We start from the raw sequence: 24,264 nt of genomic DNA on the forward strand, positions 1-24,264 counted from the left end.
GTGTATGCATGCATGTGCTGTGGTCCATTGCAGATGGTGTGTGTGCCTTTGTGTGTGTGTCTGTTTCTCTGTATGTGTCCCTGCACGTCCCCGTGTATGTGTGGCTGCGCATGTGCACGTGTTCCATTTTGGATGGCACATTGGCCTCTGTGTGTGTGCTTTGATCCACTGTGGATGGCATGTGTGCCTGCGTATAAGCACATGTGCATTGCCTCATGGAAGATGGCATGCGGTGTGTATGTGTGTGTATAAATGGATTACTCCATTGTAGGTGGTGGTTGTGCCTGTGTGTGTGTGCATTCCTTTGTTTTGAGGCAGTTTAACTTGTGAGAAGCTATTTGTTTAGTCCATTCGTGTTGGTGTAACAAAATACCATTAATTGGGTGGCTTATTAACAACGGGCATTTATTGCTCACGGTTCTGGAGGCTGGAATTCCAAGATCAAGGCACTGGTAGAGTTGGTGTCTTTTAACGGCTTCCTGACTTCTCGCTGTGTCCTCACATGGTTGAAGGGGTGAGGGAGCTCTCTGGGGTTCCTTTGATAAGGGCACTGATCCCAGTCCTGAGGCTCCACCCTCATGACCTCATCACCTCCCAAAGGCCCAGTCTCCTAATACTCTCACCTTGGGGGTTAGGAATTTTGGGGGGACACAAACATTTGGACCATGGGACTATTTGACTTCTGGATGATGATAATCTATTTTTAAAAAGTAATTTCACTCTTCCTTATATATCCTTCATAGGCAAGGTCGCTGGAGGTAATTGCCAGCAATTAATATTTAAATTTATATTGAAACGCGTTCTTCCTTTACTGTGATGTGAAGGATGGTTTCTTTCTATTTGCACATCCCTCATGCAACACAAAGACACTCTCCCCCTTGATATGCACATTTCACAAGCTGAGCCTGAATTTAATGAAATGATTTAAATTAGCTTCCACAAGACAACAATCTTGGGTCAAAACTCATGCTTAGAATGGGAATAAAACAGATCTGGGAAGAATTACTAATAGCTGCTTGTGTGGTTCTTGTTATAGCCTCTTCCCTTCCTGAGCCTGGGGGCTGAGGGAGTCGCGGGTTGGGTAATGCATTACAGAATGTGGGCTTGCGTGTGGTTTACTCCGATGGTGGCAGTGGAATTCAGTGCATCGTGTGAGTTGTGCTGTGAATGTTAAAGCTTCTGATACAGCCAAGGTTTCCCCTCAGGTTGCTTGTTAATCAGGCTCAAAAAGCACTAGAACCTTTTGCTAAGTTAGTAAAATATCAAGAATAATAATTACAGTGTGTAAAAATAACAAGAAAAAAGAACATTAGGTCACATTGTTAAGATACGTTTTGCAACACAGTCCATGCAATCCTGCTTACCTTTCCAGAGATTCCCCAATGGTGTCTCTTCCTGGATTCCCTTGTGTTAGTGAGGATAGGTTTTGTTATGGCGCAGGAATGAATAAGCTCAATGTCTTACAACTATGTGTTGCTAACTTGGCCGGGGGACTGTGCTTATTGTAGTCATATAGGGACTGAGGCTGATGGAGATGGGGGAAAATGACAGCCACAGTGTGGCTCATGAAGTATCCCACTAAAATGTCTTAATTCTCATCTTCCATCGGGGAAAACAAGTCACGCAGCCACAGCTAAGTTCAACCATGCAGATGTTTAGTCCTTCTTCAGGGAAGGTCCTTGGGTATTGGTGAGCATACTACCACTACCACACTCAAATCAGGATCTAATAAATTAAAGTATCTTAAATATATGATGCAATCACGATACTGGTGCTGCTATTAAATCTGCAGCAATAATAAATATGCTACAGTCAGGGTGTGCTGAGAAGCTGAACAAAATATGCTCTGAACCATGAAGTCACCATTGAGGCTTCACTCATCTTCCCCCTATGAGTCATCAAATACTTGGAATTCTTTGAAAATATCTTACTCTCCAGGTCCTACATGTTTCACATCTGATGTATTATGAGTTTATCTAATAAAAAACAAAACAAAACAAAACAAACAAACAAGCAAACAAAAAAGAATGGCCAGGCGTGGTGGCTCATGCCTGTAATCCCAGCACTTTGGGAGGCCAAAGCGGGTGGACCATGTGAGGTCAGGATTTCGAGACCAGCCTGGACAACATGGTAAAACACCGTCTCTACTAAAAATACAAAAATTAGCCAGGCGTGGTGGCGGGCACCTGTAACCCCAGCTACTCTGGAGGCTGAGGCACAAGAATTGCTTGAACCCGGGAGGCAGAGGTTGCAGTGAGCCGAGATCATGCCACCACACTCCGGCCTGGGTGACAGAGCGAGTCTCTGTCTAAAATAAAATAAAATAAATAAAAATAAAAAAGGGAAAAGGAAAATTTAAATTTTAAATATATGGAAGTCACAGATTCTCATTAGTAAGAATTTAGAAAATACAGAAAAGTATAATTAAGAGAATTAAAAATGCTTATGGTACCACTACTTTGAGGTAGACAATTTTAGTTCAGAGGACACATACACAAATACATGATAGAGATGCCACTGAATTTTTTTGAAGTCCCATTTTAAAAAGAGAATGTGTATTCCTTTAGTTACTAGAAAGGTTGAACATCTCCCTCCCTGGATATTTAGAGTCCTTCATATTTATTCTCCTATGTTTTTCTGTTCTTTTCTGTGTAGGGCTCTTTTAAGTGTAAGTGACAGAAACCTGCTTCTATGTTGCATTTGACAATATGCAAATGAATGGATGTGTCTGAGTTCTAATAAAACTTTATTTTCACAAAACCATAAATCAGTCTGTAATTGTCCAATCCCGGATTAGACAATCACCAAATCTCCCGTTCAGCCAGTTTACTTAGGCACAGCTGTGTCATTTACTTAGGGATAAGCAACAAACAGTGTAATTGCCATTGCAAAATCAAATGGGCCCCGATCAGTTACTGGCTAGCCGTAAATAGATTTTGGCATACTTGGACTCAACAAATAATGTGATTGTGTGGCCGGATGTGGTGGCTCACGCCTATAATCCCAGCACTTTGGGAGGCCAAGGCAGGCAGATCACCTGAGGTCAGGAGTTTGAGACCATCCTAGCCAACATGGCGAAACCCTGTCTCTACTAAAACTACAAAAATTAGCTGGGTGTGGTGGCGCACATCTGTAGTCACAGCTACTCGGGAGGCTGAGACAGGAGGATCACTTGAACCCAGGAGTAGGAGGTTGCAGTGAGTCGAGATCACACCACTGCACTCCAGCCTGGGTGACAGAGTGAGGCTCCATCTCTTGGCTGGGCGCAGTGGCTCACGCCTGTAATCCCAGCACTTTGGAAGGCTGAGGTGGGTGGATCATGAGGTCAGGAGATCGAGACCATCCTGGCTAACATGGTGAAACCCTGTCTCTACTAAAAATAAAAAATAAAATAAAAAATAAAACAATTAGCTGGGCGTGGTGGTGCACACTTGTAATCCCAGCTACTCAGGAGGCTGAGGCAGAAGAATGGCTGGCGTGAACCCAGGAGGTGGAGCTTGCAGTGAGCCGAGATCGCTCCACTGCACTCCAGCCTGGGTGACAGAGCGAGACTCCATCTCAAAAAAAATAAATAAATAAAATAAAAAATAAATAAATAAAATAAAAAGTGGTTGTGTGATTGCATGTAAAGTCTGTTCCCTTCTAAGTAGTTGGGTTTGAGATTCCTTCGTTTGTCAAAAGACACGTGGATGGCTGTGGTGAGAGGGATCTTAGAAGTGCCTCATGCTGGGGGTACGGGATTCTATTTTGTACCAGGTGCAAAGAAAAAGAAATGCTGATATAGTTCCTTTGCTGACGAGGGAAAACCATTAACTTCAGATAAATAGAAATGGCTGTCACTTTAAGGAAATAAAATCTTAGTCAGTGACAAAATTAATGGAAAAGCAGCCATAGTTTTGATGAAATTTAACTTCATCTGGCATCTTGGTTACACATGCTGGTTACTGACTCTGTAGCTCATGGTTCCCTCCTGGTCACACTAGGAATGTGATACACTTTGTGGGATGAGTGAATTCCTGGGCCCATGCTAGTCTCCTGAACCAAGCTGTCTACGGGGTGGTACCTAGGAAACAAACACCCTTGGTGATCATTCCGAGGTGTCTTTACAATTTGAAAACTCCTTATATGAGGTGGCATATTCCAAAATAAACTTGCAGTGAGTGTAATCAATTGTAGGAGCTATTCTTGACTTACCATTTTGTGTCCAGTGCAAAAAGTGTCGGGGATATTTATGTCTGATTCTAGGGAATGACTCAATGGAAAAAGTGACCTTCTGCTTTCAACCTAAGTTTAGCTTCATGGTGTGGTCGTCTCAACCATATCACAATTTTGTCTTTAAAACTTTCTGTAGTTGCTAAGACCAGGATTGTGACTAAAGTTAACTCTGATGATCTGTTTTAGCTTAACTTATTTCTAATCCCTCTTAATAATATAAGCTTCAAGTTCCTTAGTAATATCCAAAGAAACACACAAAAAGCAATCAGGCTAAAATAAACCTTCTGGGCCAGGTGCGGTGGCTAACGCCTGTAATCCCAGCAATTTGGGAGGCCTAGGCGGGAGGATCATTTGAGGTCAGGAGTTGGAGATGAGCCTGGGTAACATGGCAAAACCTCGTCTCTACAAAAAAATTAAAAACTAGCTGGGCATGGTGGTGCATGCCTGTAGTGTCAACTACTTGGTGGGGCTGAGGCAGGAGGATCACTTGAGCCCGGGAGGTCGAGGCTGCAGTGAGCCATGTTAGTGCCATCCGGGGCAACAAAGTGAGAGTGAGATCCTGTCTCAAAACAAAACAAAACAACTAAAATACCCCTTCTGCTTTATTAGCATTTTTTAAAGAAAGAAAATTCTGCACCCCTATCCTTAGAAGCATGAGGTTTATGAGGGGGGAAATGAATGATATATATGAGTTTTGTTCTTGCACAATTCTTTTTATATTTGTTAGTGGTATTGATTCAAAGGGAACTATTACTTTCATGTTTAACATCGTCTCTTATATATTATTATTATTATTGTTTTTTTTGAGATGGAGTCTCACTCTGTTGCCTAGGCTGGAGTGCAGTGATGCGATCTCGGCTCACTGCAACCTCCGCCTGCTGGGTTCAAGCAATTCTCCTGCCTCAGCCTCCTGAGTAGCTGGGATTACAGGCACCACCACCATGCCTGGCTAAGTTTTTGTATTTTTAGTAGAGATGGGGTTTCACCATGTTGGCCAGGCAGATCTTAAACTCCTGAGTTCAAGTGATCCACCTGTCTCGGCCTCCCAAAGTGTTGGGATTACAGGCGTGAGCCACCTGCCTACCTCTTATAGATTAAATTGGCTTAGAGTTGCTAAAGTATTTGGAGAGACTCTGTTAGAACACAGATTTTCTTAAATATTTGTGTATGCATCTCTCTTCCCAACCGGACTCTCAGTTATTTAGGGGTAGATCATGTCTTATTTGTCTTCCTGGAGCCATGCCTAACATGACTGTCATGACTGTTGCTCCTTAATATACGTGCTCCGAGGGCTTGATATTTGTGTGGTGGAAGGAACATCATGGAAAATTCCAGCTGATCGAGCTGCACATCAGCTACCTTTGATTGATTTAAAAGTCTATTTCTTCTACTTAAAGATGAGGTGAACACCTTGATTCTTTATCTGTTCTTCAGCTTAAAAAATCCAGATGATAGAGGTTGATTGTGAATCTTGTATAAAACCTGCATTTCCACACGCACAGTAACACCCCTGTATCACTTTGTGTCCGTCAATTTGGGTGTTTGAATGCCGCCTGATGAGCTCTGATTTTGAACTCTCCTGCTTTTCCTTCTCCCGTTCCTCCCCCGCCCCACACCGCCCCTTTCCTTCTTCTTCTTCTTCTTCTTTTTTTTTTTTTTGGAGATGGAGTCTCGCTCTGTTGCCAAGGCTGGAGTGCAGTGGTGCCGTCTCGGCTTACTGAAACCTCCGCCTCCCAGGTTCAAGCGATTCTCCCACCTCAGCCTCCTGAGTAGGTGGGATTACAGGCACCCGCCATCATGCTCGGCTAATTTTTATATTTTTGTAGAGACCAGGTTTAACCATGTTGGCCAGGCTGGTCTGGAACTCCTGACTTCAAGTGATCCGCTCGCCTTGGCCTCCCAGAGTGCTGGGATTACAGGCGTGAGCCACCGTGCCTGGCCCTACTTTCCTTCTCGAGAGTATTCACTTTCTGGGTCCCCAAAGTTTGACTTTCCATTCAATTTGGATGGACTCATGGCCTTGGAGCTGCGTTGTTCGTGCCATTATTTGGAGTAAGGGAATAAATGACTGGTTCTCCTTCACAATCTCTGTCTAGTGAAGATTGCCATGTTGTAAAGGAGCAAACAATAAAGAACCAGAAGCACAAGATAATGACTGTCAAAGTCATCGCACTAGAAAAAAACAATGGAACAAAAAACCTAACGAAACTCAGTTTTGGAGTGGTGATGGGAACACAGCCTGCTGCAGATGCCTTTGTCAAGAACAGAGGTGGGTACTCGACGTCTTAGTGAGTTTACCAAGTGAGTCAATAAAATGTCTTCAAAAGCCAAGTTAAACATTCTTTGTTTAACTTTTGTAAATCTTCTGGCTCAGCCTTTGCACAACGACCATCAGGAAATCCCTCTCACAAACAAAACTTTAGTAGTGCCCCTTTATCTGCAGGGGGTACATTCTGAAACCCCCACTGGATGCCTGAAACCGCCGATAGCACTGGACCAGATTGCTGTCAGTCAGAACACGTCCTTCTTATTGTTTTTTAAATTAAAAACAATATGGGCCAGGCGCAGTGACTCACGCCTGTAATCCCAGCACTTTGGGAGGCCGAGGTGGGCACAGCATCTGAGATCAGGAGTTCAAGACTAGCCTAGACAACATGGTGAAACCCTGTCTCTACTAAAAATACAAAAATTTAGCCAGGCACGGTGGCACATGCCTGCAATCCCGTTTACTCAGGAGGCTGAGACAGGAGAATCGCTTGAACTGGGAGGCGGAGGTTTCAGTCAGCCAAGATCGCACCATTACACTCCAGCCTGGGTGACGGAGTGAGACTCCATCTCAAAAAAATAATTTTTTTTTCAATATGTGTATATTTCAGATAGGAGTCTCAGTATGTTACTCAGGCTGGTCTCAAAATCCTGGGCTCGGGCTATCCTCCTGCCTTGGCCTCCCAAAGTGCTGGGATTACAGGCATGATCCACCACACCCAGCCTGTAACACATTTTTGTTCAGGTCTTCCACCCACAAATTTAATGCCTTTTGCATCTTAACTAAGCACTTATCACACGCTGTGGCCACAACCTTTGCAGTTTGAGATGTGACGGCGAAACTGGCGTGAATTTTTTCCCTTCTTCACAATTTTACCAGTGGAAGGTTTGCTCTTACTGTAGATCTTAGCAAGTCTGGCGTAAGATTTGTTCTTTCTTTTCTTATGAAGTCGAGAACTTTTACCTTTTCACTTAAAGGGGGCACGTTATAGCTTCTCTTATGCTGTCGATATCCAAATGGACAACATCACTCCTCTTGTGCTTTGGGGTCATTATTAGGTAAAATAAGCACCGTGACACTGAGACAGTTGGTCGGATCGCCAACTGGACAAAGAGGGGATTCACATCCAAGGCAAGGTGGAGCAGGATGATGAGAGATTTCATCACATTACTCTGAATGGCAGGCAATTTACAACTTAGGGATTGTTTATTTCTGGAACTTTACATGGAATATTTTTGGGCTATGGTTGATTTCAGGTAACTGAAAACTCAGAAGGCAAAACAGCAGATAAGGGGGGAGTACTGTACCTCTGTTGTCTTTTATTATTTATTTATGTATTTATTTTTTAGAGACACGGTCTTGCTCTGTTGCCCAGGCTGGAGTGCAATGGTGTGATCATGGATCACTGGATCCTGGAATTCCTGACCTCAAGTGATCGTCCTGCCTTAACCTCCCCAAGTTATGGGATTACAGGCATGAACTTATTTCACTCAGCCCCTCTGTGTTTTTGATGACATTTCACTTCAGATTGAAGGAATTACAGTTTTCTCCCCTAGAGCATTTATTTTTCCTTTGTCTTCCTTTATTCTATTTATTTATTGAGGTTTAATTAACGGCAATAAAATTCATATTTTTTTAAGTTCAGGGCTCCTCAGGCTGCATACGGCTCAGGGGTCCCATTCAGCCTATTGACCTTTTTATAAAAAAAAATAAGTTTTCTGGTAATGTAGCCATTTCTATTCATTTACATATTGTGTATGGCTGCTTTGCTTGCTGCTGCAACTGCAAGCTGGAGTAACTGCAACAGTATTGGCCCTCAATCTTGAAAATATTTATTATCTAGACCTTTACATAAAGTCTCTAGACTTTGCTGAAGTTCTATGAATTTTGACCGATTCAAACAGTCATGCAGTTACTACCACAATCAAGACATCAAAAATTTCCATTGTCCTTAAAAATTGACAGAGCTACAATTTGAGATAAGAAATGATTTTAGAAAAGTAAAATTTTGCTCAATGTTTAACACTGACTTTAGGTTTTTGACATTTGCAGTCATTACGTATACACGGCAGATTTTAGGTTTAGAGTTCGCATTTTCTGCAGAGATTTCCCACCACTCTGCTCGACAGAACCCCGATTCCCTGCTGGGGAATTCATTCTCTCCCATTTTTGTATCTGACATGTGAATTAGCTGGATCCCAGCCAAAGCCTCTTCCATCCCTGCTGGTCCTGTTCATGCATCCAGAGACCGACACCTGCGTCAAAGACAAGGGGAAAGGAAGGCCTTATTCGTTCCTGGGTGCTGCCAGAAAAGACTCTTGTCTGTTGGACCAGAGGCAGGAAGCAGCCGAATGGCTTGCACTCATCGGCGGCCTACGAGGGAGACCCCACCTGGAAGGAAAACGCAGGCTGACAGGGCAGAGCTGAGAACTGCAAAGAACCTGATCTTGGTCCTGATGATTTTCTGACACCAGTTCTAGTCTTGCCTCTCTTTAGCCTTCCTGCTGGGCCTCTCTGTTACAGGACCTTACCTTGAGTGTAGAAGTTGGTTAGAGTGCTGGTTTCTGTTATTTGCAACTAAATGAGCCCTAATCACTACCCATTATATAACACTCAGGGAATTACAGAAACACCTTATCCAGTTATGCTGCAATTGAGGATTTTATAATATGACTCAGTCCTTTGCAAACGGAACCTGCCTTGTCATTTCTAAGTCTATTAATCAATTCTCACTCATCTGTTTTTTCACTGAATACTCATTGGGTAACTGCAATGTGGCAGGAGACCCCATTGTGACCCAAACTCTGGGGAAGTGCATCTTCCTGTGGGTGTATAGCCAACAAAATCAGTAATCTGTACTAGTCAAGTCTTGCTGAACGATTTGTCATCAAGCTTGATTTGTCATGCATGCTTGAAACTTAGGGATCATCTATGTCCCTCCATCCTCCCTGGAAGTCACCAATTCTGCCCTTCTCCCTCCTAGGGGAATATAATAAAATAATACCGGAATGGAATAGAGTGCCAGGAAGGAGCCATAGTGACTCCAATGCCCAACATACTGACTTTGAGATATTTCTGGTTCATTCAAAATCCAGAGCTTGGAGGAAGCCCCAGTATAGAGCTGTCGACTGGAAGTCATCCGTGAACGTCAAGGGGCCCAGGGAAAGTGAGGAATGGGTCACAAGAAGGGGAGCAGGGGAGCTCCTGGGGAAACACCACCATCCCAGGCGGGAGAGGACCCCAGGGGACCTGGAAGAAAGGACCAGTGACAGAGGGGAAAGTCCAGGGCAGTGAGGCGCCCTCAGAGAGCACCGAGAAAGACTACAGGTGCCCACCACCATGCTTGGTTAATTTTTGTGTTTTTTTTTTTTGTAGAGGTGAGGTTTTGCCATGTTGCCCAGGCTGGTCTCAAACTCCTGAGCTCAAGTGATCTGCCCACCTCGGCCTCCCAGAGTGCTGGCATTACAGGTGTGAGGCACCACGCCTGGCCTGGTGGTCCATCTTTATGTGTGTGTGCATGTGGTGTATACTGCATGCATGCACGCACACACTCACCTCTTTATTTTAATTCTGTCACCTGAAGAACAGCCTGAGACAGGACGAGAACAATGAAACGCTCTGTTGGGTGCAATTTGGCTCAAAAGAGTGTGATAACAGCAGGCGGTGGTTATAATATTATAATAGGAAGCTCAGAGATGTGCAATAATTTAGCGTGTGCAACTGGGCATTGGGTGACAAGCGGGGCATTTGGAATGTTCCTTGTGAAATCCTTGGGTGGGTGGGGCCTGTTTCTTTGGCACGGCTGGGCCCTCTCTCTCCACGCCCAGGTCAAGCTTCTGTCTGTGCAGCTGTGTCTCGGGCTTTCCCATGCGCGCCTCTTTGAGCTGTTCTCTGCCTGGTTGGTTTTGCATTTTCTGTTGTCTTCTGTCTCTCCTGCTACCTGGGGTGTGGCCTGCAGGCCCTTTCCAGCGTTGCTGAGGGTCCAGGGCTGGGGCACAAACAGATCCCCACTTGCCTTGGGTGTACCCCATGAGCTGTAAATCAAGCTAACTACCTGCTGAAGATAATCTCTTCTATCCTGCTACCTTCCAGGCCATACTTCAGACAGCCAGGGTTGGTTGCAGCTTCCTTGGCCTCCCTGGCAATGCAGATACAAAGTGATGCACAGCGCACAGCCCTGGACCACGCCCGGGTTTTCTGCTACTCCCTCAGGCTCTGACCTTTGTGGTGGGAGGTCTTCACACCCTGGTACAGACCCTCCATCAGTATACCCTAGGGGCCCTCACACTTGTCCCCATGGAGGGAAGAGGTGCTAGGGCCTACAGGCATGGTCTGGAAGCGGAAGGCTCCAGCTTGGTGCATCCCCTACATCCCCTTGGCCTCATGAGTCCTTTTCCCTGAGGCAGGACCAAGGGGGCTTCAGGGTAGTGAATGTCTGAGATTGAGTGAGTGACAGAGAGAAAGGGAGAGAAAGAAAGGAGAGAGAGAGAGAGAGAGAGAGAGAGAGAGAGAGAGAGAGAGGGGAGAGAGAGAGAGGTGGAGGGATCCAGGGAGAAAAAGGGAGGAAGTATCTGTGTTTTAAGTTTTTGCTTTTAGTTCACTCCTTAGAACTGAGGTGACAAATTTGACTATTCTGAAAATTTCTTTAGTCCAAGTGTATATTAACCAAGCAATTATGTAGCTCCTACCGAGTGAAAAGTCTTGGGTCAGCCTAACACATGGCGCTCCAAACAGCTTGAGCTGGCCAGGCTGGTTCCAGGATTTCGTGGATTCTTTTACATTCATATGCGGCTTGTGTGACTTTGTGGAAGTTTGAGAAGAGTCTTTTTAAGGAACACACTGCGGATGTTCTGTTCTGCTTTCCCTCTGTGTGTTTATAAATATGTCAGATGACGCTACAGGCAATGACATTGAACTTCCCCCATTAAACTCTAGGGATGGGGAGATTGGCAGCCTGGGTATTTAGAGCGGAGGTGAAAGTTTTAAGGAGACCCACAGATGCCTGGCTTCTGTCATTTCTGCAGATTGGAGATTACTTCCCCACCACTTTCTGCAGGGCTGTTGAAACCAAGCAAAATATAAGAACGTTTCAAGAAGCAGCCTGTTTGTGGGGAGCGTTTGACTAGCAGGAAAGAAGTGAGGAATATGGTGTGAAAGAAAGAGTTGTCCACTGATGAATCTGAATTGGCCAATCCTCCCTATTACGTATGTGTGGGGGTCTCGGTGAGGTCTCCTATAAGTGACTAACATAATTTAGGGCTAGCTGATGAAGTCATATATCTCTTGTTCTCTGTTCTCATAATTTATGAGCAAAAGAATGGGCGGCCGGGCGTGGTGGCTTAAGCCTGTAATCCCAGCACTTTGGGAAGATGAGGCTGGTGGATCACCTGAGGTCAGGAGTTCAAGACCAGCCTGACCAACATGGAGAAACCCCGTCTCTACTAAAAATACAAAATTAGCCGGGCATGATGGTGCATACTTGTAATCCCAGCTACTCGGGAGGCTGAGGCAGGAGAATGGCTTGAAACAGGGAGGCGGAGGTTGCAGTGAGCCAAGATCGTGCCATTGCACTCCAGCCTGGGCAACAAGAGTGAAACTCCCTTTCGAAAAATACATACATACATACATACATAAATAGAATGGGCATACTAAGTAGTCACCTGTCATTTGGAAACCCACAAATATAGGAATTACTATGAGTTTTCAAATTCTTGATCTAGTGCACTATAACAGTTTTCATCACATTTTTTTTTGAGTGCAGTGTCTTTTCTTATTTTCTTAATCATTTCTGATGCTATTGCCCTGTATAGTGACAGGACTGTAATGGAATGGGATCATTTCTCTTGCGTGGGATTGTGGGAGTTAGTTCCATCAAGTGAAGGTTATACCATAGATGCCATGCAGCAACAGCTGTGTGGATGGAAAATTCCAGAGTCTCTTTTTGTTGCAATATTTTCCATTTTTTATACATGCAGGGAACTGTGTGCTTAACTAAACTCAACTGTTTGAAAATTCACAGAGACTGTGAGATAATACCTGTCTTTTGTCATTTAAGCAAGTTTTAGTAATAGAAAAGCTATGGTTGGTTTAAAAGAGTTTATGAAGTATGCGTTTCGTGAACAATACTTGGCTCAACACCAAGAGGTTTAAAAATCACAGTGTTGGCCGGGCGCAGTGGCTCACGCCTGTAATCCCAGCACTTTGGGAGGCCGAGGCGGGCAGATCACGAGGTCAGGAGATCGAGACCATCCTGGCTAACACGGTGAAACCCTGTCTCTACTAAGAATACAAAAAAATGTAGCCAGGCGTGGTGGTGGGCGCCTGTAGTCCCAGCTACTCGGGAGGCTGAGTCAGGAGAATGGTGTGAACCCGGGAGGCGGAGTTTGCTTGCAGTGAGCTGAGATCACGCCACTGCACTCCAGCCTGGGTGACAGAGGGAGACTCCGTCTCAAAAAAAAAAAAAAAAAAAAAAATTGCAGTGTTTAAATTCTGATAGATACACTTGTAATCCTGGCACTTTGGCAGGCCGAGATGGGTGGATTACCTGAGGTCAGGAGTTCGAGACCAGCCTGGAAAACATGGTAAAACCCCATCTCTACTTTAAAAAAAAAAAAAAAAAAAATAGCCGAACGTGGTGGCGTGGTGGCTCATGCCTGAAGTCCCAGCTACTTGGGAGTCTGAGGCATGAGAATCTTTTGAACCTGGGAAATGGAGGTTGCAGTGAGCCGAGAGCATGCCACTGTACTCCAGTCTGGGCAACAGAGTGAGACTCTGTCCTAAAAAAATAAAGAAAAAAAAAATCTGACAGATACAATAGAACAAATATGCATGAAATAATTTATGTTCTTTTTAATAGAGAGAAAATGAAAGATAGCTATAGGACACTTTCATGGTTCAAGGAAGTGGTGAGTTTTCAGCTGTACTCTGAGGATGGATAAAACATTCTTAAAAGAAAAACTACTGAAGTAAAGTATGTGTTTATTGTAAGGGTATGCATTGCTAGCTTTTTTCTTTTTTCTTTTTTTTTTTGATAGAGTCTTGCTCTGTCACCCAGGCTAGAGTGCAGTGATGTGCTCATGGGTCACTGCAGTGTTGACCTCCTGGGCTCAAGCAATCCTTTCACCTCAGCTTTCCAAGTAGCTGGGACTACAGGTGTGCATCACCAGACCTGGCTAATTATTATTATTATTTTCCATTTTTTGTAAAGATGGGGTTTTACTGTGTTGCCCAGCTGGTCTTGAATTTCTGGCCTCAAGTGATCCTCCCACAGCAGCCTCCTAAAGTGCTGGGATTACAGGCGTGAGTCACTGGACCCTGCCCATTGCTAACTTTTGACAACAGAGCACACACACCTAACCAGCAGCCATATCAACAAAATAACACTCCCAGCACCCTGGAACCTTCTGCCCCCATTCACTTCCCATTGCCACTCACCACCTCTCTGAGCAGTGTGAATGCATGGTACCCATTTGTGTGCTTTCTATACACCGAACCATGCTGTATTTAGCTCGTTTACCTCATCATCACGCTTGTGGGATATATCACTGTTACGTGGGGGTGCAGGTCATTTGTTTCATTGCTGGTAGTATTTCCCTGTAAACATATATCACATTAATCCATTCTATTGTTGTTGGAATTTGGGATGTTTCGTGATAGACACTTTGAAGAGTCTGTTGCTATGGGTATGCAAATGCATGTCTTAGGGCGATCATATATGCAAATTTCTGTGGGGTGTATGCCCCAGAGTGGTAGACAGTCCCTAAGTAGTGGCAGCAGTTCACACTCCCACCAGGAGGGGGCGAGGTTCCAGTTGCTCCACAGAGAGCTTGATGGGCATAGAGTCAGGAAGCCATACAGAGAGCAGGAAAGAAAGTGCCAGCCTGGGTTTAGAGACCCAGCTCCCCCGAGCCCATGTCAGGGCCACCTTGGGGAGCCAAGAGAAATAAGGTGGCTGGGTCTCAGGAGGTGGGCAGGGCCCGGTAGGTGCTTCCTTGCAGCTTGCAGAGTTCGAACTCACCCCTAAGCAGTTTACAGCTTTATAATTTACTTGGATACTCAAAGGGCTTCGGAACCTGATTATTTTCCTCCTTCCTTCCCTCCTTTCTCTCCTTTCCCTCTCTTCCCTCTCTTCCCTCCTTCCCTCCTTTCCTCCCTCCCTTCCTTCCTTCCTTCCCTCCCTTCTTCCCTCCTTCCTTCATTTCCTTCCCTCCCTCCCTTCCCTTCTTCCTTCTCATCCATCACCCAGGCTGGAGTGCAGTGGCATGATCATAGCTCACTGCAGCCTCGACCTCTTGAGCTCAAGTGATCCTCCTGCTTCAGCCTCCCAAAGTGTTGGGACCATAGGTATGCTTCACTATGCCCAGCTCATTTTTAATTTGTTTGTAGAGATGGGATCTTCCTGTGTTGCTTAGGTGGTCTCAAACTCCTGGGCCCAAGCTATCCCCCTGCTTAAGCCTCCCAAAGTGTTGATATTACAGGTGTGAGCCACTGCACCCGGCCATGGAATCCGATTTGTATTCTAAGCAGCCTCTGCTTCCCATTGCAGCCCCATTTCACCCCAAAGGTGCATGTTGGTTCTCGTATAGTAGATCACACAGAACCTTCTTTCCTTGATGGGACTTGAGTTGAAGACCTTAGCTGTACTGTCTTCTCTCTTTCTTATCTCTCCTCTCAGATTAGGTGTTGATTTTAAGAAACTCCAGAAAATAGTAGACCCATAGGGTTCCGTCATTGTTTTGAAACATAGCTTGAGATTTTGGAGTTTTGAGTACCTTTCTATCCATCTTTGGCAAAAGCTTGTAATTCCCAGCCTGTCTTCGATCTAAATTACTCCAACCGTTTGAATGTGCCCAGAACTCTGTGGGAAATGGTTCAGTCCAATACAATATATCTTCTAGCCACATGCGGCTATTTAAATTTAATTGAACTAAAATGAATTTAGTAATTAATAATTGATTAATAATTAAATTACTAATAAGATTCAATTCTCAGTTATGCTAGCCACATTTTAAGTGCTCAGTGACCACAAGTGGCTAGTGGCTACTCTGTTAGGCTGCACAGAACATTTCCATCATCACGGAAATTTAGTGGGTGGCAGAGGACGAGATGGTAAAACGCCGAAGGAGGGTGGACTGTATGAAAAATGTACATGTGACATGTCCTGTTTTAGTGTTTACTAGAAAAATGTTTGGTCCGTGATCAAAGCTGCATCACTATAGTAACATTTCTCGTTCCTCGGGATTTTTATTTCAGTCACGTCTGATAGGTGCTTCTGCATTTTGTTTCTCTCACACGTTATTTTTTTCCTGCCTGTGGAATAGAAGTCTGGGTGTTTAGGCATTTCCTACCAAGTGAAAAGCCATTGCAACTTAGGACTGAATGTTGATTTACGGCTCATGTGAGCATAAATAACTTGCCCAGAAAAACTCTGCCTTAACCCAGTGCTCACAACTCCTCTCTGCAGCTGGAGGTGGGCTGGGGTGAGATGAGGTCATCAGCAGGCCAGACCACTCCTGCCTGAGGGCCTGCTGCCCAAAATCTCCAGTGGGCCTAGAACAGGGAGCGGAAGAACACTGGGAGGACTGAACAAGACACTTTAGGTTAGGAAATTATTCTTATTTTTGCATGCCCTGGGGATTTTTGCATGTTATTGAAAAAAGTCATACTTCTTGCCCTTAAAAGTATTTTCCGAATAAAACAAACTTCTTCTGGGAAGCTCAGATCAATCAAAATCACAACTCCAACATATTTCCTAGTTTCTTCTTAGATATAGAATTTATTCCCTTTTGTGTCCGCATAAAATGAGAACAAAGCCCTGTGGTAGACTAGTTGTGTCATATGTATTTTAGCCATCATTCATTCATTAGTCCAAAAATATGCACCCAGTGCTTATTACTTACTGAGCAGTAAATTTGATCCTGGGGATGCTATGTTGACCAAAACTACTCTATCCCCTGTTCTCATGGCCGTTATTATTCAGAAGAGGGGATTAGTGTTTCAGAAATGCAAGAAGTCCTATAATTAGGCACAGAATAAGGTGACATAATTGGCAAAAATTGAACTGACAGGGAAATGTAAGTTGAGATGGTCAAAATATTTTGATTTTACACAAGACGTCATGGAAAAGGTAGCGTTGTTAAACGAAAAAGCACAGCCTTTGGGGTTAAACCTTTGGATTTAATTCCTGGCATATTTATTACCTATTGCCATGTAACAAGTCACTCCCTTGCAGTTTACAACAAATGTTTATTATCACATAGTTTCTAGGGGTAGGAATTTGGGAGCAACTTAGTTGGGTTGCTCAGGATCTCTCATGAGATTGCAGTTAAGACTTCAGCTCTGAGTGAAGTCAGCTAAAGCCTTAATTGGGGCTGGAGGATCTGCTTCCAAGATGGCTCACCCACATGGCTTTTGGTAGGAGGCATCAATTCTTCTTTGGCTTTTGATTGTCATTCTCATTCGCAGCAAGTGGACCTGTCCAATGGGCTGCTTGAGTGTCCTCACAACATGGTGGCTAGCTTCCCTCAGAGTGAGTGATCCAAGAGAGAGCCAGATGGAAGACACAGTGCCTTCTATGACTTAGTCTTGGAAGTCTTATACCTTTATTTCACCCTTATTCTATTTGTTGGAAGCAAGTCACTAAATACAGCCCACACTCAAAGAAGAACAATTGGGCTCCATGTTTTGAAAGAAGTGTCAAAGATACTGGACATATTTAAAAACCATTTAAATATGGCTCATTTTCCTCTGGCTGTGGATGATGAGCAAGTGTCTACATTTCCCTGTGAGTTTTAGTTTTCTCATGTGAGAAATAAGTTTAATAAGACCCATGGCTGGGCATGGTGGCTCACACCTGTAATGCCAGCACTTCGGGAAGCTGAGGCGGGAGGATCCCTTGAGGCTGGGAGTTTGAGGCTGCAGTGAGCTATGATCGCACCACTGCACTCCAGCCTGGGTAACAGAGTGAGACCCTGTCTCTATAAAAAATTAAGAGTAAAAATAAATTTTATAAACAATGATACCTATGTCACAAATCTGCTAAGAGAGGACTAAGTGAAGAAAGATTTGTAAATTCTAAGGAGTTATATAGAGGTTGGTCATTTTGAAAAGTGTGGCTGAATGTGGTGGCTCATGCCTGTAATCCCAGCACTTTGGGAGGCTGAGGTGGATGGATCTTTTGAGCCCGGGAGTTTGAGACCAGCATGGGCTACATGGCGAAACCCTGTTTGTACAAAAACATACAAAAGTTATCTGGGCATTGTGGTGTGCATCTGTAGTCCTAGCTATTTGGGAGGTTGAGGTGGGAGGATCCCTTGAGCCTAGAAGGTTGAGGCTGCAGTGGGCTGTATTGCACCACTACACTCTTGCCTGGTTGACAGAGTGAGAGCCCGTCTCAAAAAAAAAAAAAAAAAAAAAAAAAAGGCAAGAAACATGGATCCCCACACTTATAAACTCCCTGTTTATGCAGTCCAAGACATTTGTCAAGCACTGAAGAGTTTCCAGGGTGATTCAGGCCTGATGCTGTGGGCTGTTGAAGACTTTCTCCATCTTTTCATTTTCATTCTCTTCTTTTTTTTTTTTTTTTTTTGGTGGACTCTCGCTCTGTTGCCCAGGCTGGAGTGCAGTGGCATGATCTTGGCTCACTGCAACCTCTGCCTCCTCCATTCAAGTGATTCTCCTACCTCGGCCTCCGGCGTAGCTGGGATTAGAGGCGCACACGGCAAGGTTCGGCTAATTTTTTTTTTTGTAGAGATGGGATTTCTTCATGTTGGCCAGGCTGGTCTTGAACTCCTGACCTCAAGTGATCCATCCGTCCCGGCCTCCCAAAGTGCTGGTATTACAGGAGTGAGCCACTATGCCCAGACTATTTTCATTCTCTTCGATTGGAACTTTAGGTTGATATGGATTGGAGTTCCTCAATATTTCTTTGATTAAACCAATTTGTAACTGTCTGTTCTGGCCAGATTTTGTGATTCAGCCTGCTAATCATGATTTCTTTTCTTGGCTATGTTCAGCCAGCTTAGAGTAGATTCTGTCTATCATGTTTAAAATTTCAGTGGCTCTTTTCCTCCCCAAGATGTTTATTATTTTCCATCCACATTTTTTTTGTACTTTTCAGCATTAGTTTCAATTCATAGATGTTGCTGATCTCTACTCATTAGGGGCTTACCAATGAAAAGAGTTAAACCAACATAGATACGCAGAAAAGGGATGCAAACAAACAAACAAACAAACAAACAAAAAAACCAGCTGGTGACAAATGAAGAAATGAAGGAATGCCTTGTGCTAATGAAGAGCAAATAATGCTTTAACACTATACATGAACACTATGCATATTCCACGTGTTAGTGATTGTGGTGAAGGCTATCTTGTAGCTTCATTTCTTCTAGTTTCTTCCTTTGTGTCTTTAACGCAGATGCCAGTGATGAGTAGTGAGGCCCTGAATCCCAGCCGGGATGAGTGTGCCAGTTGTTTCCTTTGGCATCCACTTCTGTGTCTATGCTGGTCTAACCCTTTCAGTTTGTAAGCTCCTGGTGTGTAGAGATCAGCAGCTTCTGTGATGAAGGCATTCATGTGTGTTTCTCCTTTACTGTTAGCTTTTGGCTTTTATCGGCTGATATCCCTAACACCACCATTGTGGCTCTGTTTTAACAAGAGTGCTTACTTGCCTGTTTTCGGGCAGTTGCAAGTCTCTCTGACCATTGGCCATTTTTACCTTTTCTTTTTCCCACAATTAGCCTAATTTCCCCTCTTTCTTCCTAAAGGTCAGTATCAGAAAAGATGAGAAAAGTGCCCAACAAGCGACATACAATGGCAGCAGAAGCCCTCTAACGCGACTTGCTAGGCTCAGTCAAGCAATCTTTGGTGATCACGTACTCTGGTCTCTACAGTGGACTGCTTTGCCGCATGCTGTACATTCGAAGAAAATGGGGCATTGCTTTTACTTTTCCAGAACTCACTGTTAAGTGTTTCTGGAATTAATGGACTGGCCCATGGCTGTCAGAATCATTCAGGCCACTGTGGTGATGGCTACGGTGTTGGTGCTTTTGCCATATACATCACCATTCGGTATTAATAGTGTCTTCTGGCCAGGCGCGGTGGCTCACGCCTGTAATCCCAGCACTTTGGGAGGCCGAGGTGGGCGAATCACGAGGTCAGGAGATCGAGACCATCCTGGCTAACATGGTGAAACCCCGTCTCTACTAAAAAAACACAAAACATTAACTGGGTGTGGTGGCAGGTGCCTGTGGTCCCAGCTACTCGGGAGGCTAAGGCAGGAGAATGGCATGAACCTGGGAGGTGGAGCTTGCAGTGAGCTTAGATCGTGCCACTGCACTCCAGCCTGGGTGACAAAGCGAGACTCTGTCTAAATAAATAAATAAATAAATAAATAAATAAATGTCTTTAGTTTTAGACTTTTCACTCCGACAGTGGACATAGGTGCCTTGGTGCTTTCTCTGTGCATCTTTGGCCAGAAATCAGGAAGTCTGGATCTGATATTAGCTTTGCACTGCCTGGTGGTGGCACAGGTTGTGCAGGCTCAACATCACCCTGGCTCAGCATGGTTGCTGGTTTATGCCTTGTGTGCTGAATGAGGGAACAGAAACACAAATGAAATAAAGACAGGATCTGGGGTAATTCAGTCAGCTTGTCCAAGCTTTAGATTCACCATTTAAAAACAAAGTAATTGCATTCATGCTCTTTAAAGATTCTTTCAACTCTAACACTTTTTAATGATTCTAAATTAAATTATTGTTCGTTGAACTGAACACCTCAAAGAAAAAAATACAAGTCAGTAATCTATCATAGTGCTATATTATAGTTAGATAGTGTCCAGTGATGATTTCTTGGTATTTTTTCCAAGGAGAGTGCGTAAACTCAAGATGATATTTTAATTACTATTTCATCTTTACTATCATTGCTTTCCTAAGGTGCTTAACCTTGTCAAGCTGTTGCAGGGCTCACCTATTTTATGGTTAGTGGTGTCAGTCTCACTCAGATACCATCATCACATGGCATTTTGATAATATGACAATTCCCCATCCATCAACTGCCTTAACACTTTACATTAATTCAAATTCTTTTCTCTGTAGGGTGAGTTTTTAGAAAACTTCCTAGTAGTGAATTATTGAGTCCCTGTAACAAAAGGAACCACACTTATTGTTTACCCTTTCACAACCTTGTGTGTGTGTGTGTCTGTGTTTCTAGCAAACAACTTGCCATTAGCAAAGTCAAGTTACTTTCCAATATACCAGTTGCTATGTTCTCCTTAATTACATATTAATTATCAATTTCCCTAGATTAACTATGTTTTATAAGTATATTTTGATTTTGTGTTGGCCACTGTTGTGTTTCTCATCTTAAAACTGGCCAAGAACATGTACAGGCCCGGCGTGGTGGCTCATGCCTATAATCCTAGCACGTTGGGAGGCTGAGGTGGGCGGATGGCTTGAGCTCAGGAACTAGAGACAAGCCTGGGTAATATGGTGAAACCCTGTCTCTACAAAAAATACAAAAATTAGTTGGGTGTGGTGCCATGCATCTGTCCATTGCATGTATACAGTCTCAGCTACTTGGAAGGCTGAGGTGGGAGGATTGCTTGAGCTTGGGAGGTTGAGGCTGCAGTGAGCTGGAGCTTTACTACAGCCTGGGCAACAGGGTGAGACCCTGTCTCCAAAAAAACCAAACAAACAAAAAACAAAACAAATAAACAAAAAAACACAAAACACGTACAGAATACTACATAATGCTAGAACACAGGACTAGAACAACAATGAAATCTTTCTTGATGCTGCTTGACTTGACACCAAGCCACCAACCCTAGTCCTTGACTATAAACATTTCCTTAAAATGCACTCTGTTTTTGGAATTTCTTGTAGTAGTTGAATTAGAAGCACTTGGTTTTTCAATGATAGTCTCATAAGTCAGGAAAACCCCTTTCAGTGCATTGCTTTGTACGTCGGTAATATGAAGCAGCATCACCGGCATCTTTGAGAGGCTTCTGGAAGGTGTGAGGGACTTGTAGAAAGTATGCAACACCTGTACAGGGGACTCCCAGATTTCTTGGGAATTCCATTCTGTTCTGCACTGTGGGATAGATGACAAAATAGCTTGTTTTAAAGCCACTAAGTACAGATGCCCTTGGAGGCTGATTTTATGAATTCAGATGACCAGGGGCATAGAATAATGGTTAAGGGTGTAGGCTTTGGGATCAGACTTCCCAGGTTCAAACTCTTATCCTGCCTCATACTAGCTGTATGAACTGGCTGAAATTTCCTGTCTCTGAGCCTCAGTTTCCTTATTGTGAAAAGGTGGATAACAGTACTAATCCCAACATAGCATTGCACGAGCAATCCTAGTTGGATAATTGAATGCTTAGAACCATTGTCTGGCCATAGGAAATGGTCAATAAAAAAAATTTTTTTTAAGGTACACGAAAAAGCCACTTTGTGCCATGTTTCTTTTCCCTTGATGTAAACAGTGAAAAATTAAATCCAGATACACAAGAAAGCAGGATAGTCACTTACTAAAATTTTTTCCTTATTTTTACAAGATGTTTCCTTGTGGGATTAGAGGGTAGACTTTTCAAGGAGGAGGTGGCACTGCGGTTGGAGAAACATCTGGCTGAAGGAGGGACGAGTAGACATTTTATTTGGGTAATTACTCAGAATGTAGAAGGCAGTTTTCTGTGCTTGAGAAACTCCCTGCTACGGTGAGAGAACCTTCTTAATTTTTGTTTTAGATTTTATTGTGTATGACAGGTTGGATTCTCTTTAGGGGTCTTCTGGATATTGGGTTTGTTCATATAATTTCACATGAACTGAGTTATTCCACTTATCTGTGAGCAAATCTCATACATTTGATTTTATGAATATAATTTGGGATGTATTTGACTGAAAGAGACTTTGGCTAACATGATAAGAATTTCATCTTGGTATAGGTGTAGCAAGATAGAAAACACATAGCAAATGTAGCAAACCTGGTTTATAGGAATCTCATTGTATCCAGAGAAATTGTTTCTTAAAAACAAAGGGCTTTGGAGAAGTCAAGGCTGCAGTGAGCTGTGATTGCGCCACTGCACTCCAGCCTGGGCACAGAGTGAGACCCAGTCTCAAAAAAAAAAAAAAAAAAAAAAGAAAAGAAAAAAAATTTAAAAAAGGGCCTGGCATATCCAGTATAGTCTTGTCCACAATGTAGCATCTAATACAGCTAATGTTCAGTCCATTACATGCGTACAGTAAAACAAATAAACAAAAATCCTTGAGGTTAATTTTATTTCAATGTAAGTATTTGATAGAATACTTAAAATTTTATCTCAATATTTTCCCCAAAGTCTATTAAGTTATTAAGCTTGCCTGCCTGCCCGCCCGCCCGCCCTCCCTCCCTCCCTCCCTGCCTCCCTCCTTCCCTCCTTCCTTCCTTCCTTCCTTCCTTCCTTCCTTCCTTCCTTCCTTCCTTCCTTCCTTCCTTCCTTCCTTCCTTCCTTCCTTCCTTCCTTCCTTCCTTCCTTTGTTTTTTAGGAGACAGAGTCTTGCTCTTTGCCCAGCCTGGAGTGCAGTGGCGCAATCTCAGCTCACTGCAACCTCCACCTCCTGGGTTCACCAATTCTTCCGCCACAGCTTCCTGAGTAGCTGGGATTACAGGTGTGCACCACCATGCCCAGCTAATTTTTGTATTTTTAGTAGAGACAGGGTTTTGCCATGTTGGCCAGGTTGGTCTCAAACTCCTGGCCTCAAGTAATTCTCCCACCTTGGCCTCCCAAAGTTCTGGGATTAAAGGCATGAGCCACTGCACCCGGCCAAGCTGGCTTTTGTAAAAAAAAAAAAAAAAAAAAAAACTGAATCATGTTCTATACCTTGTCAATTTGATTTCTACTTTTTGTCAGTTAGATGATATATCACGTAATTTCATAACCCGCATGAGTTGTGGACAGTCATATGTAGACAGTTAAGGAAAAATTTGGAGAGGCATTCAGACTATCTCCATACCCTTCATCAGAATATAAGTAGAAAAAGGAACGTTATAGGAGGAGATTCATTGGCTCTAAGATGAAAAATATAGTTAACATGCAAAATATTCACAATGTTTGAATCCTTTAAAGACCTTGAATAAAATATTATTTTATTTGATCCACTGAATAATCTGCTGGAAGGGCTGAGACCTTGGCAAAATTTGTTCATAGTAGAGTTGAGTCTTTTTCTGGGTAATCTGTGTTTGGTGTATACATGTATGTGTGCATTCCAGTTACAATGGCTGTGTAACAAATCATCCCAAAATATAGTGGCTTAAGAGGAAACAAAGGCAGTCATTTCTTATCTCTCAGGGATTGTGAGGGTCAGGTATTTGGAAGTGACTTAGTGGAGTGGTTCTGGTTCTGAGTGTCTCAGGAGGTTGCAGTCAGCCATCATCCCAGGCTGTGTTCATCTGAAGGCTTGACTGGGACTGGAGGATCTACTTCCAAGTGCCTCCACAGTGGCTCCCTCTGTGACTGGCGAACTTTTCTATTTATGTGGACCTCTCCCCCTGCTGCTTGAGTGTTCTCACAACATGGCAGCCAGCATTTTCAGAGTGGGTGATCCAAAAGCCAAGGTGAGAGTGTTGATGCCTTTTAGGACTTAGCCTTGGAAATCAAACACTGTTGTTTCTACTGGATGTGTGAGACCAGTCCTGGTTGATGTGGGAGTGGACAACTCAAGGGCATGAATTCCAGTTGGTAAAGATCATTGAGGGTCACATTGGAGGCTGGCTACCCTCATGTGTAGGCGTCAGTCACATGCTGTTAC

The 24,264-nt window shown here is 43.6% G+C and overlaps 1 long non-coding RNA gene across 2 annotated transcripts in view; it reads left to right on the top strand.

The window, feature by feature from the left end:
* The window catches only part of LOC139360889 (uncharacterized), a 112,640-nt gene that overhangs the window by 15,434 nt on the left and 72,942 nt on the right, over window positions 1–24,264 (top strand). The window contains exon 3 of one of the 2 annotated variants that reach the window (XR_011618445.1): window positions 7,831–8,122. The exons of the other annotated variant lie outside the window; for it this stretch is intronic. This is a non-coding gene — a long non-coding RNA (uncharacterized lncRNA). Of the gene's footprint in view, window positions 1–7,830; window positions 8,123–24,264 lie in introns of those variants that run through there. 2 annotated transcript variants of the gene reach the window in all.

This window comes from Macaca nemestrina, chromosome X (assembly GCF_043159975.1).
Source record: "Macaca nemestrina isolate mMacNem1 chromosome X, mMacNem.hap1, whole genome shotgun sequence".
Classification (NCBI taxonomy): Eukaryota; Metazoa; Chordata; class Mammalia; order Primates; family Cercopithecidae; genus Macaca; species Macaca nemestrina.